Source organism: Scyliorhinus torazame, chromosome 16 (assembly GCF_047496885.1).
Source record: "Scyliorhinus torazame isolate Kashiwa2021f chromosome 16, sScyTor2.1, whole genome shotgun sequence".
Lineage (NCBI taxonomy): Eukaryota > Metazoa > Chordata > Chondrichthyes > Carcharhiniformes > Scyliorhinidae > Scyliorhinus > Scyliorhinus torazame.
Window position 1 is genome coordinate 188,606,457 of NC_092722.1, and position 13,989 is coordinate 188,620,445.

A 13,989-nucleotide genomic window follows, 5' to 3' on the forward strand; every position below is an offset into this window, starting at 1 on the left:
AGACGGCCTGCCTTTTTGACTCCGGGAGCACAGACAGCTTCATACACCCGCACACGGTACGGCGCTACACCCTTCCCGTTTTACCCACAGTCCAGAGAATCTGCCTGACCTCTGGGTCGCATACCGTGCAAATCCGTGGGTACTGTGTCGTGACTCTCACGGTACGGGGCGTAGATTTCAAACATTTTAGGCTCTACGTCCTGCCACACCTCTGCGCGGAAGTTCTTCTGGGTCTCGACTTCCAGTGCAACCTCCAGAATATCACCCTGAAGTTCGATGGACCCCTGCCCCCACTCACCGTCTGTTGCCTCTGTAGCCTCGCAACCCTTAAGGTCGCCCCTCCCTTGCTCTTCGCCAACCTCACCCCAGACTAAGCCCATCGCCACTAAGAGCAGACGATACTGTGCTCGGGACATGACCTTCATCAGGTCGGAGGTTCAGCGTCTCCTGCGGGAAGGGATCATAGAGGCCAGTAACAGCCCCTGGAGAGCTCAAGTGGTGATTGTCAAGACTGGGGAGAAGCATCGGATGGTCATCGACTACAGTCAGACCATCAACCGGTACACACAGCTCGATGCGTACCCCCTTCCCCGCATATCTGACATGGTCAATCAGATTGCGCAGTACCGGGTCTTCTCCACCGTGGACCTGAAGTCCGCGTACCACCAGCTCCCTATCCACCCAGAGGACTGCCAGTACACTGCCTTCGAGGCAGCTGGCCGTCTCTACCACGTTCTCTGGGTTCCCTTCGGCGTCACCAATGGGGTCTCGGTCTTCCAGCGAGCGATGGACCGAATGGTTGACAAGTACAGGCTGCGGGCCACGTTCCCGTATCTAGATAATGTCACATCTGTGGCCATGATCAGCATGACCACGACGCTAACCTCAAGAAATTCCTCCTTGCTGCCCAGTTCCTTAATCTGACATATAAGGAGAAATGTGTTTTCCGCACGACCAGGCTAGCCATCCTTGGCTACGTCGTGGAAAATGGAGCCCTAGGGCCCGACCCCGACCGCATGCGTCCCCTCCTGAAACTCCCCCCCCCCCCCCCCACTGCCCCAAAGTCCTGAAGAGATGCCTGGGCTCTTTTCGTACTATGCCCAGTGGGTCCCCAATTATGCGGACAAGGCCCGCCCACTCATCAAATCCACCGTTTTTCCCCTGACGGCTGAGGCTCGCCTGGCCTACGACCGCATCAAGGCCGCGATGCACGCTGTGGACAAATCCATCCCGTTCCAGGTAGAGTGCGATGCGTCTGACTTTGCTCTAGCCGCTACCCTCAACCAGGCAGGAAGGCCCGTGGCCTTCTTCTCCCGTACCCGCCAGGCTTTCGAAATTCGGCACTCCTCCGTCGAAAAGGAAGCCCAAGCCATTGTGGAAGCTGTGCGACATTGGGGGCATTACCTGGCCGGCAAGCGATTCACTCTCCTCATTGACCAATGGTTGGTTGCCTTCATGTTCAATAACACACAGCGGGGCAAGATCAAGAATGATAAGATATTGAGGTGGAGGATCGAACTCTCCACCTACAACTATGATATCCAGTATCGTCCTGGGAAGCTTAATGAGCCCCCAGATGCCCTTTCCACGGTACATGTGCCAGCGCACAAGTAGACCGAATGCGGGTCCTCCACAATGACTTCTGTCACCTGGGGGTCACCCGGCTTTTCCATTATATCAAGGCCCGCAACCTGCCTTACTCCATCAAGGAGGTCAGGACCATGACCAGGGACTGCCACGTCTGCGCGGAGTGCAAACCACATATCTATCGGCCAGACAGAGCACGCCTGGTAAAGGCCTCACGCCCCTTTGAATGCCTCAGCATTGATTTCAAAGGGCCCCTCCCCTCCACTGACCATAACGTGTACTTCCTCAACATCCTTGACGAGTACTCACGCTTCCCTTTCGCCATCCCATTCCCAGACATGACCTCTGCCACAGTCATCAAGACCCTGAGCAGGGTCTTCACCTTGTTCGGTATCCCCACTTACATCCATAGTGATCGGGGTTCCTCCTTCATGAGTGATGAGCTGCGTCAGTTCCTGCTTGGCAAGGGCATCGCCTCAAGCAAGACTACCAGCTACAATCCCCGGGGGACGGACAGGTGGAGAGGGAGAACGCGACGGTCTGGAAGGCCGTCCTACGGTCTAGAGGTCTCCCACTCTCCCGCTGGCAGGAGGTCCTTCCCAATGTGCTCCAATCCATCCGGTTGCTTCTCTACACCGCTACTAATGTGACCCCCCATGAGAGGATGTTTGCCTTCCCCAGGAGGTCCACCTCGGGGGTCTCGCTCCCGACCTGGCTGACGGTTCCGGGCCCCGTCCTCCTCCGACGGCATGTAAGGACTCATAAGTCGGATCCTCTGGTCGAGGGTTCTTCTTCTCCATGCAGATCCCCAGTACGCCTACGTGGTTCACCATGACGGGCGGGAGGACACAGTCTCCCTTCGGGATTTGGCACCCGTAGGTTCCCCAGCGACTGTCACCGGTGCTCCCGACCCTATTCCTCCCTCTCCACTACTACTCAACCCGACCCTATACCCCCTTCCCCCGTTGCTGCCCACCCGCCTGAGAACACGGAAGCTGCCTTGCTCCCGGACACGCAGGCCTCAACGCTTCAGCCGACTTCTATACCCACACCACAGCTGGAACTGAGGCGGTCACGGCGGACAATCAAAGCCCCCGTCAGGCTCAATCTCTGATGCAAATTGTTCACTTTACACCCGCCAACTTTTTTTTTTAAACAGGGGGTGAATGTGGTGAAACCACTGTGTTGCATTGTGCTGCCACAGTAGTACATGTTGTACAGTATTGCTACTATATTACATGTTGTATGGTTTTGGCTCTGCCCGTGGCTCCTCCCCTTAGGGCCTGGGTATATAGGCTGCCGACCTCTCACACTGCCTCATTCTGGGGCACGCTGCCAGCTCTGTTGTAAGTCAATTAAAGCCATAGTTAATTCACTCTGCGTTTTCCGTCTTAATTGATGGCATATCACACACACTGATACACACACACACAAATATACACACCGATACACGCACACATATCAATGTACACGCATACTGATACACTTACACGCACCCACAGATAAACGTGTATGTACACAGTAATACGGACAACACACTGAGATATATATATATATAACACACATATGCACACACGCTGATAGGCATTGATGCATACACACTGATGTACACACATGAGGATACATACAACGCTATACACATACACACAGATATGCGCACACACTGACAGAGACACAGATACACACAAACTCTGAAACACACACAGATATACACACAAGCACACATACACACTGATGCGCACTGATATATACACACTGATATAGATACACAAAAAAACTCAGATATACACACAAGCACACTGATATGCACGCACTGACACACATACAAACACACACAGACATAGATACACAGACGCACACACTGACACAAACACATACCAACACACACAGGCACACACAAGCATCACACACCCACACTGATACACACTGAAATAAAAGCAAATTACTGCGGATGCTGGAAATCGGAAATAGAAATAGAAAATCTGGATGACAGGATGAACTCAGCAGGCCTGTCAGCAACTGTGGAGAGAGTCAACATTCCGGGTCCGCATGACTCTCCTTCAGAGGTGAAGAGAGGGAGAAGCGCGGAGTAAAAGGAGCCCCCCCAGGAGAGGCCGGCCCGCTGATCGGTAGGCCCCGATCGCGGGCCAGGCCACGGTGAAGGCCCCCCCCCCCGGGGTCGGACACCCCATCCCCTCCCCAACAAGCCCCCCCGACAGGATGGACGCTGCGGTCCGGCTGGGTAAGATCAGATGTGAACGGCGCCAGCTGGACTCGGACTTTTGTGGCGGCCACTTGGCCAATCCCGGGCGGAGAATCGCTGGGGGGGGGGGGGTGGGGGGGCATGTAGAGCGGCCCCCGACCGGCACCGCACCAACCTCGCTGGCGCATATGTCGCCGATTCGCCGGTCACCGGAGAACCGGTGGACCGGGCGTCTGGTCGTCATCGTGCGAATCGTGCCCGGCCCGGCGATTCTCCGAACCGGCGTGGGCTGAGAGAATCCCACCCCCTGTTTGTCTCAATCGGGTCGCCTCTCATTCTTCTAAACTCCAATGAGCACAGGCCCAACCTACTCAACCTCTCCTCATAGGAAAATCCCTCCCTACCCGGGATCAACCTTGTGAATCTTCTCTGAACTGCCTCCAATGTCAGGATATCTTTCCTTAAATAAGGGGACCAAAACTGTTCTCAATATTCCAGGTGTGAACTAGTGCCTATCTTGTATAGTTTCAGCAAGACTTCCCTATTTTTATACTCCGTTCCTTTTGAAATAAAGACCAACATTCCATTTGCTTTCCCAATTACCCGCTGATCTTGCATGCCAGCTTTTTGTAATTTATGCACGAGGACCCCCAGATCCCTCTGAGCTGCAGCTTTCTGCAGTCTCTCTCCATTTAAATAATATTCAGCTCCTTTATTCTTCCTACTAAAGTGCATAACTTCACATTTCCCTACAGTATATTCCATCTGCCAAGTTTTTGCCCACTGACCTACCCTGTCTATATCCCGCTGTGTCGTCCTTACCACTTGCCTTCCCACCTATTTTTGTGTCTTCCACAAACTTGGCAATAGTACATTCACTTCCCTAGTCCAAGTCAGTAATATATATGGTAAATAATTGTGGCCCCGGCACTGATCCCTGTGGCACTTCACTAGTTACAGGTTGCCATCCAGAAAATGCCCCTCTTCTCCCAACTCTTTGGGCGCTATCTACCGGCCACGTTATGCCCCGATTCCGGCAGGGTGCGGCCAGTAGATCCTGGGAGAGGCTTCCCCCGGGATTCCCGATGGCCATTACGCCTCGCGAGATCTCGTGAGGTGTCAAAACCCAGATCCCGCCCACAGCAGGAAGGACCCAGTCTCGCACAGCTAAGTGAGTTTAAGAAGCCACTCCGCCGTGCTTGCACCGGATCGAGCGGCCTCCCGGCATCTGCCGGTACCTACGGGGACCCGGTGGAACTGTACCTGTGGAGGGAGGGGGGTTCCCTGGCAATCAGAGCCCCCAGGTGGTTGGCCTCCGGGTAGGGTCGCACGCTGGTACTGGAGGTGCCACATGGGCACCTTGGCACTGCCAGCATGGCAACCTGACAGTGCCACCCTGGCAGTTCCACCCAGGTGCCGGCCTGGCACTGCCTGGTTGCCCAGATGGCACTGCCAGGCTGGCTCGGTGGTGCCCTGCCCATGTGAGATGGGGTGGGGTGGGGGGGGGGGCTCAATTGCCTTCTTATGGGTGAGTTGGGCATTGGGAGGGTCCATGCGTTGCGTCGGGGTGGGGGTCAAGAGATCGGGGCTCCTTTTAAAAATGGGGTTGCGATCTCGTCCTGCATCGAGGAGCTCTGCTGACGCTGACTGAGGCCTCCGCGGGGCTTTTCCCGCCGGCGCACTAAAAACGGTAGTGCCGTTAGATCGTGGACTACTCCCGCCCAGAATGGATTCTATTTTTTTTTATAAAGTGTGTCCTCGGTGGGGTATTCACTGCCGGGGCACGAAACCGAGACAGAGTGCCGATAGATAGCAACACCAGGAACGGCCCCGCTAATCCCACCCAGAACTCCACTCTTTTATTCTGCTGAGATCACGCCCCAGAGATGTGCTGTTGAGGTGGATTGTCCATGCTAAAGTTGCCCTTGCTGAAGTTGTCCTTTAGTGTCCAAAGATGTGCAGGTTAGGTCAGGGTATGGGGATAGGGTGGTGGGCCGAGGCGGAGGGTCTTTCAGAGGGTCAATGCGGAACTTGATGGGCTGAAGGGCCTCCTTCTGCACTGTAGGGATTCTATGATGTTGGGTCTCCTTGACAACTGGTCTCTCTCAGGATGCCAGTTTTGGGGAGGAACCCTCATGCATTCATAGACCGGAATTGAAATCTGCCCAGAACTCAGCTGGAGTCACCTGACCTCAGGGGAACACAGCAGTGGCTAAAACTGCGGCACTGTTTAGAAATGTGTGTTGTGTATAAACATGGACAGACAATCGGAGAGAATTGTGAATTAAAACATAGTCCGCAGACATTCGTCATTGTCTTTGAGCGAACATTGTGTATACGATGTCATGCTAAATTTAATGAATGGCGCTCCGTTATTCTGAATGGATGGTCGCTTAAGTGAAGGCAAGTTTATACGGTTCTTTAGAGGGATGATTTAAGTGCGCGCTATGTAGAAGACTGTTTATAATGAATATTCCCAGAATGTTTCAGAGTAGATTAGGTGACATGGAACTGATTCATACAGAAGACACAGCTGTGGCCTACACCAGCATTTAAGGTTCAGTCCAAATAAACAGTTATTGGTGGAAGTGTTCGGTTGGCGGGGGTGAGGTGGGGGGGGGGGGGGGGGGGGGGATTGAGGGGTGGGAGATTGACAGTCAATTCAGAAAACGAAGGACTTGCATTTCCATAATGCCTTTTCCAACTTAAGGAGCCCCCACAGAGCATTACAGATCTGATGGAGTGTGGTCACCAGCATAATAACGTAAATCTGGCAACCAATAGGGATACAGTAGCACTATTTATATTACTGGACAAGTAGTCCTGAGGCATGAGTTCAAATCCCGCCCAGGCAGCTGGATGAGTCTCAATTCAGTTCATGAATTAAATCTGAAATAAAATGCTTGCGACACTAAGTACAAGATTGCCATAGAAACCCGTCTATGTGGTTTTCTATGTCCTTTAGGGAAGGGAATCTGCCACCCTTACCCAGCCTGGCCTACATGTGAGACTCCAGAAGCACTGCCCCCTGATGGCTCCAACAGCAATTACTTCTCAAGAGCAATTACTGCTCTTGCCAGCGACACTCCTGTCCCATCATTAAGTGGGATTCTCCAGTGCCCGAGTCGTCTTTTTCTCCGGAGTGCGCCGTTTGATCCCTTCCCGCCGCTTGTCAATGGGATTTCCCATTGAAATTGAAGCCACCCCACCCCGCTGGGATACCCGTGGGCGGGGGGGGGGGGGGGGTGGGGGGGGGGGCGCTGTGAGCGGGAAAAGAAAATCCCAACAGTCTGAGAATTTCGGCCAATGAATAAAAAGAGAAAATCAGCGGGCATCCACAGATATGATAATGACCAGACAATCTACTTGTTTTCCACTGATGTTAGTTGAGGGAAACATTTTGGCCAAGAGGCTTGGGATAGCACACCCCCACCCCCGCCCCCGCCCCCACCGCACCCCTGACCCTCTCAGCTGCTCTTAGAATGCCTACAGTGCCGTGCAGAAGGAGGACATTTGGCCCATCGAGTTTGCACCAGCCCTCCTGCAGATAGATCTGTTGCCATGCAGCATCGAGGGCAGATAAAACAATGCGGTCGGCTTCTCGCCGCTGGTTGGGTGGGGGGTCCTACATTTAACTCACTCAGTTCCTGATGGAGGGAGTAGATACTGGGAAAGGGGACTGGGCCTGGGAGCCAGTTCCCTCTGTCCTTGCTGCCCACCCTCCTGCACTAAGCTGCATCTGCAAGTTAAGATAAATTACATTCAGATGATGCTAAATGAGGCTCTACCTGCCCCCCGCAGGTGGGTGTGAGAGACCCAACAATCACAAGTTCAAAGCAGTCTCAGCAGCGCCACACGAGAGGTGGTGGCTGCTGCCGGAAGGACACCCACTGGAGTCCCAGCATCAGGGGGGAAGGGGAGGGGGGGTATTTCATGGGGAGGGGGTCACGGGGAGCCATCCCTAATTGAGCTAAATATTTTCTGCACGCGAGGACAATATTTGATCTGAGCAGTACCTCAGGTCAGGGGTAATATTATTGCCATGAAGTAATTTAATTTAGCAAGATTTAAGATAACAATGTTTTAATATTTGAATTAAGCTCAATTTAATTAAGTCTACTAGATATAATCTAAGACTTTGCTCAAATTTAAAGACTTTCAGTCCTTATTTTTTATTAACTTGAATTTAATTTAAGACCAAAAACCCAATATTTATCCTCTTCCCCCTCTTCCATTCTTATCTGTCATTGAATAGGCTCAGAATTGTGGCTCCTGGGGAACAGGTATTTGGGGAATGGGGACAGAAAACAACAGGAAAGCAGGCTGTTCGCCCATTCTCCCATCCACACCAGCTTAGCAGACAATTAACAGGTTGTGGCAGGAAATCAAGGCATAATTTCCTGCTATTCGCTGTTAACTCTTAATGTAACAAGTCTCACTAACCCCTGACCGACCTTACCTCCAAGTTCTCTGTCAACTCTAATTCAAAGCTCGAATCCTCAAGTTTGAGACCCTCATTGGCCTCAACGCTCCTTATCTATATAACCTCCTCCAGCCCTACAGCCCTCCTTATCTATAGAACCTCCATCATCCCTATAACCCTCCTTATATATATAACCTCCTCCAGCCCTACAACCCTCCTTATCTATATAACCCCCTCCAGCCCTACAACCCTCCTTATCTATATAACCTCCTCCAGCCCTACAACCCTCCTTATCTATTTAACCCCCTCCAGCCCTACAACCCTCCTTATCTATATAACCCCCTCCAGCCCTACAACCCTCCTTATCGATTTGACCTCCTCCAGCACTACAACCCTCCTTATCTATATAACCTCCTCCAGCCCTACAACCCTCCTTATCTATTTAACCCCCTCTAGCCCTACAACCCTCCTTATCTATATAACCCCCTCCAGCCCTACAACCCTCCTTATCGATTTAACCTCCTCCAGCCCTACAACCCTCCTTATCTATTTAACCTCCTCCAGCCCTACAACCCTCCTTATCTATATAACCTCCTCCAGCCCTACAGCCCTCCTTATCTATATAACCTCCTCCAGCCCTACAACCCTCCTTATCTATATAACCTCCTCCAGCTCTATAGCCCTCCTTATCTATATAACCTCCTTCATCCCTATAACCCTCCTTATGTATATAACCTCCTCCAGCCCTACAACCCTCCTTATCTATATAATCCCCTCCAGCCCTACAACCCTCCTTATCTATATAACCTCCTCCAGCCCTACAACCCTCCTTATCTATTTAACCCCCTCCAGCCCTACAACTCTCCTTATCTATATAACCCCCTCCAGCCCTACAACCCTCCTTATCGATTTAACCTCCTCCAGCCCCACAACCCTCCTTATCTATTTAACCTCCTCCAGCCCTACAACCCTCCTTATCTATATAACCTCCTCCAGCCCTACAGCCCTCCTTATCTATATAACCTCCTCCAGCCCTACAACCCTCCTTATCTATATAACCTCCTCCAGCCCTACAGCCCTCCTTATCTATATAACCTCCTCCAGCCCTACAACCCTCCTTATCTATATAACCTCCTCCAGCTCTATAACCCTCCTTATCTATATAACCTCCTTCATCCCTATAACCCTCCTTATGTATATAACCTCCTCCAGCCGTATAACCCTCCTTATCTATATAAACTCCTCCAGCCCGAATACCCTCCTTATCTATATAACCTCCTCCAGCCCTACAACCCTCCTTATCTATATAACCTCCTTCATCCCTATAACCCTCCTTATGTATATAACCTCCTCCAGCCCTACAACCCTCCTTATCTATATAATCCCCTCCAGCCCTACAACCCTCCTTATCTATATAACCTCCTCCAGCCCTACAACCCTCCTTATCTATTTAACCCCCTCCAGCCCTACAACTCTCCTTATCTATATAACCCCCTCCAGCCCTACAACCCTCCTTATCGATTTAACCTCCTCCAGCCCCACAACCCTCCTTATCTATTTAACCTCCTCCAGCCCTACAACCCTCCTTATCTATATAACCTCCTCCAGCCCTACAGCCCTCCTTATCTATATAACCTCCTCCAGCCCTACAACCCTCCTTATCTATATAACCTCCTCCAGCCCTACAGCCCTCCTTATCTATATAACCTCCTCCAGCCCTACAACCCTCCTTATCTATATAACCTCCTCCAGCTCTATAACCCTCCTTATCTATATAACCTCCTTCATCCCTATAACCCTCCTTATGTATATAACCTCCTCCAGCCGTATAACCCTCCTTATCTATATAAACTCCTCCAGCCCGAATACCCTCCTTATCTATATAACCTCCTCCAGCCCTACAACCCTCCTTATCTATTTCACCTCCTCCAGCCCTACAACCCTCCTTATCTATATAACCTCCTCCAGCCCTACAACCCTCCTTATCTATTTAACCTCCTCCAGCTCTATAACCCTCCTTATCTATATAACCTCCTACAGCCGTACAACCCTCCTTATCTATATAACCACCTACAGCCCTACAGCCCTCCTTGTCTATATAACCTCCTCCAGCCCTACAACCCTCCTTATCTATATAACCTCCTACAGCCCTACAACCCTCCTTATCTATAGAACCTCCTTCATCCCTATAACCCTCCTTATGTATATAACCTCCTCCAGCCCTACAACCCTCCTTATCTATATAACCCCCTCCAGCCCTACAACCCTCCTTATCTATATAACCTCCTCCAGCCCTACAACCCTCCTTATCTATTTAACCCCCTCCAGCCCTACAACCCTCCTTATCTATATAACCCCCTCCAGCCCTACAACCCTCCTTATCTATTTAACCTCCTCCAGCCCTACAACCCTCCTTATCTATATAACCTCCTCCAGCTCTATAACCCTCCTTATCTATATAACCTCCTCCAGCCCCCACAACCCTCCTTATCTATATAACCTCCTCCGGCCCTATAACCCTCCTTATGTATATAACCTCCTTCATCCCTACTACCCTCCTTATCTATGTAACCACCGCCAGCCCTATAACCCTCCTTATCTATATAACCTCCTCCAGCCCTACAACCCTCCTTATCTATATAACCTCCTCCAGCTCTATAACCCTCCTTATCTATATAACCTCCTTCATCCCTATAACCCTCCTTATGTATATAACCTCCTCCAGCCGTATTACCTCTTATCTATATAACCTCCTCCAGCCCCACAACCCTCCTTATCTATATAACCTCCTCCGGCCCTATAACCCTCCTTATGTATATAACCTCCTTCATCCCTACTACCCTCCTTATCTATATAACCTCCGCCAGCCCTGTAACCCTCCTTATCTATATAACCTCCTCCAGCCCTACAACCCTCCTTATCTATTTAACCCCCTCCAGCCCTACAACCCTCCTTATCTATATAACCCCCTCCAGCCCTACAACCCTCCTTATCTATTTAACCTCCTCCAGCCCTACAACCCTCCTTATCTATATAACCTCCTCCAGCTCTATAACCCTCCTTATCTATATAACCTCCTCCAGCCCCCACAACCCTCCTTATCTATATAACCTCCTCCGGCCCTATAACCCTCCTTATGTATATAACCTCCTTCATCCCTACTACCCTCCTTATCTATGTAACCACCGCCAGCCCTATAACCCTCCTTATCTATATAACCTCCTCCAGCCCTACAACCCTCCTTATCTATATAACCTCCTCCAGCTCTATAACCCTCCTTATCTATATAACCTCCTTCATCCCTATAACCCTCCTTATGTATATAACCTCCTCCAGCCGTATTACCTCTTATCTATATAACCTCCTCCAGCCCCACAACCCTCCTTATCTATATAACCTCCTCCGGCCCTATAACCCTCCTTATGTATATAACCTCCTTCATCCCTACTACCCTCCTTATCTATATAACCTCCGCCAGCCCTGTAACCCTCCTTATCTATATAACCTCCTCCAGCCCTACAACCCTCCTTATCTATATAACCTCCTCCAGCTCTATAACCCTCGTTATCTATATAACCTTTTCCAGCCTTACAACCCTCCTTGTCTATATAACCGCCTCCGGCCCTACAACCCTCCTTATCTATATAACCTCCTCCAGCCCTATAACACTCCTTATCTATCTAACCTCCTCCAGCCCTACAACCCTCCTTATCTATATAACCTCCTCCAGCCCTACAACCCTCCTTATCTATATAACCTCCTCCAACCCTACAGCCCTCCTTATCTATATAACCTCCTCCAGCCCTACAACCCTCCTTATCTATATAACCTCCTCCAGCTCTATAACCCTCCTTATCTATATAACCTCCTTCATCCCTATAACCCTCCTTATGTATATAACCTCCTCCAGCCGTATAACCTCTTATCTATATAACCTCCTCCAACACTACAACCCTCCTTATCTATATAACGTCCTCCAGCTCTATAACCCTCCTTATCTATATAGCCTCCTCCAGTGCTACAACCCTCCTTATCTATATAACCTCCTCCAGCCCTACAACCCTCCTTATCGATATAACCTCCTCCAGTGCTACAACCCTCCTTATCTATATAACCCCCTCCAGCCCTACAACCCTCCTTATCTATATAACCTCCTCCAGCCCTACAACCCTCCTTATCGATATAACCTCCTCCAGCCCTACAACCCTCCTTATCTATATAACCTCCTCCAGCCCTACAACGCTCCTTATCGATATAACCTCCTCCAGTGCTACAACCCTCCTTATCTATATAACCTCCTCCAGCCCTATTACCGTCCTTATCTATATAACCTCCTCCAGTGCTACAACCCAAGCGCTCTGCATTCCTCCAACCCTGGCCTCTTGTGCACCCACTCCAGTGTCCTCCCCCCCCCACCGCCCCCTCTGTGGTTGGGTGTCAGATATTGTCAGATCACGTTCACGTGAAGCAGCTTTCAGCAAATCTAGATGCCAGATTACGGGAGTGCTGCAATGTTGGATGAAATGTTCAGCCTAGACCCTGTCTGTGTTCCTAAATTTACAGAAACAAATCCCAATGCCCTGAGCTAATGAGTTCTTCCCGGTGTCCTGGCCAATATTTTGCCCTCAACCAACATCACTAAAATAGATTACCTAGTCATGAAAACATTGTTGTTTGTGGGGTCTTGCTGTGCACAGTTTGGCTGCCAGATTCCCTGTATTACAGCAGTGACCACAATTCAGAAAATTCCCCATGTGGCTGAAAAGCACCTTTGGGGACTCCGCAGGGCTTGAGAGGCACTGGGTGGAATTCTCCCCTCTCAGCCCCTGTCCTCTGACACCCTGGCACTGTCCCCTGGCACCTTGACACTGTCCCCTGACACTGCCCCCTGGCACTGCCCCCTGACACTGTCCCCTGGCACTGTCCCCTGGCACTGTCCCCTGGCACTGTCCCCTGGCACTGCCCTCTGACACCCTGGCACTGTCCCCTGACACCCTGGCACTGTCCCCTGACACCCTGGCACTGTCCACTGGCACCCTGACACTGTCCCCTGACACTGCCCCCTGGCACTGCCCCTGACACTGTCCCCTGGCACTGTCCCCTGGCACTGCCCTCTGACACCCTGGCACTGTCCCTTGGCACCCTGACACTGTCCCCTGACACTGCCCCCTGGCACTGTCTCCTGGCACTGTCCCCTGGCACTGCCCTCTGACACCCTGGCACTGTCCCCTGGCACTGTGACACTGTCCCCTGGCACTGTCCCCTGGCACTGCCCCCTGACACTGTCCCCTGGCACTGTCCCCTGGCACTGCCCTCTGACACCCTGGCACTGTCCTCTGGCACCCTGACACTGTCCCCTGACACTGCCCTCTAGCACCCTGGCATTGCCCTCTGGCACTGCCCTGCCCTGTCCCTGACCACCCAAGGGCTCCGAGTTACTGTGCTGTGACCACCATGACTGAGTTCCGTTTGGTATTTATATAGCGGGAGGTCATTTGGGGCTGGAAAACCGGTGCGAATCCCGCTGGCTATTCTGGCGTGATTCCCATCGCAATCCGCCCACAATAAGTAATTGTTTCGGGAATGTGGGGAGATACCCTCTGGGATGTGCAGCACCTAAAGATGCCATCCGGGCCAGCTCCTCGGAGATCAGGGGGCCATTTAGAAAGGATGCTCGGATCTCCAGACAACCCTACAGCCCCACCCTCCACTCACCAGCAAGAGACCCCTCTCCACTCACTGGCATCATCGCTGGTACAGCCCCCCCCCCCCCCCC

At 51.5% G+C, this 13,989-nt stretch overlaps 1 protein-coding gene across 1 annotated transcript in view; it reads left to right on the forward strand.

Moving 5' to 3' along the window:
* Positions 1 to 13,989, forward strand: part of sfrp5 (secreted frizzled-related protein 5) — a 103,089-nt gene that overhangs the window by 27,913 nt on the left and 61,187 nt on the right. The gene's annotated exons all lie outside the window — the stretch shown is intronic.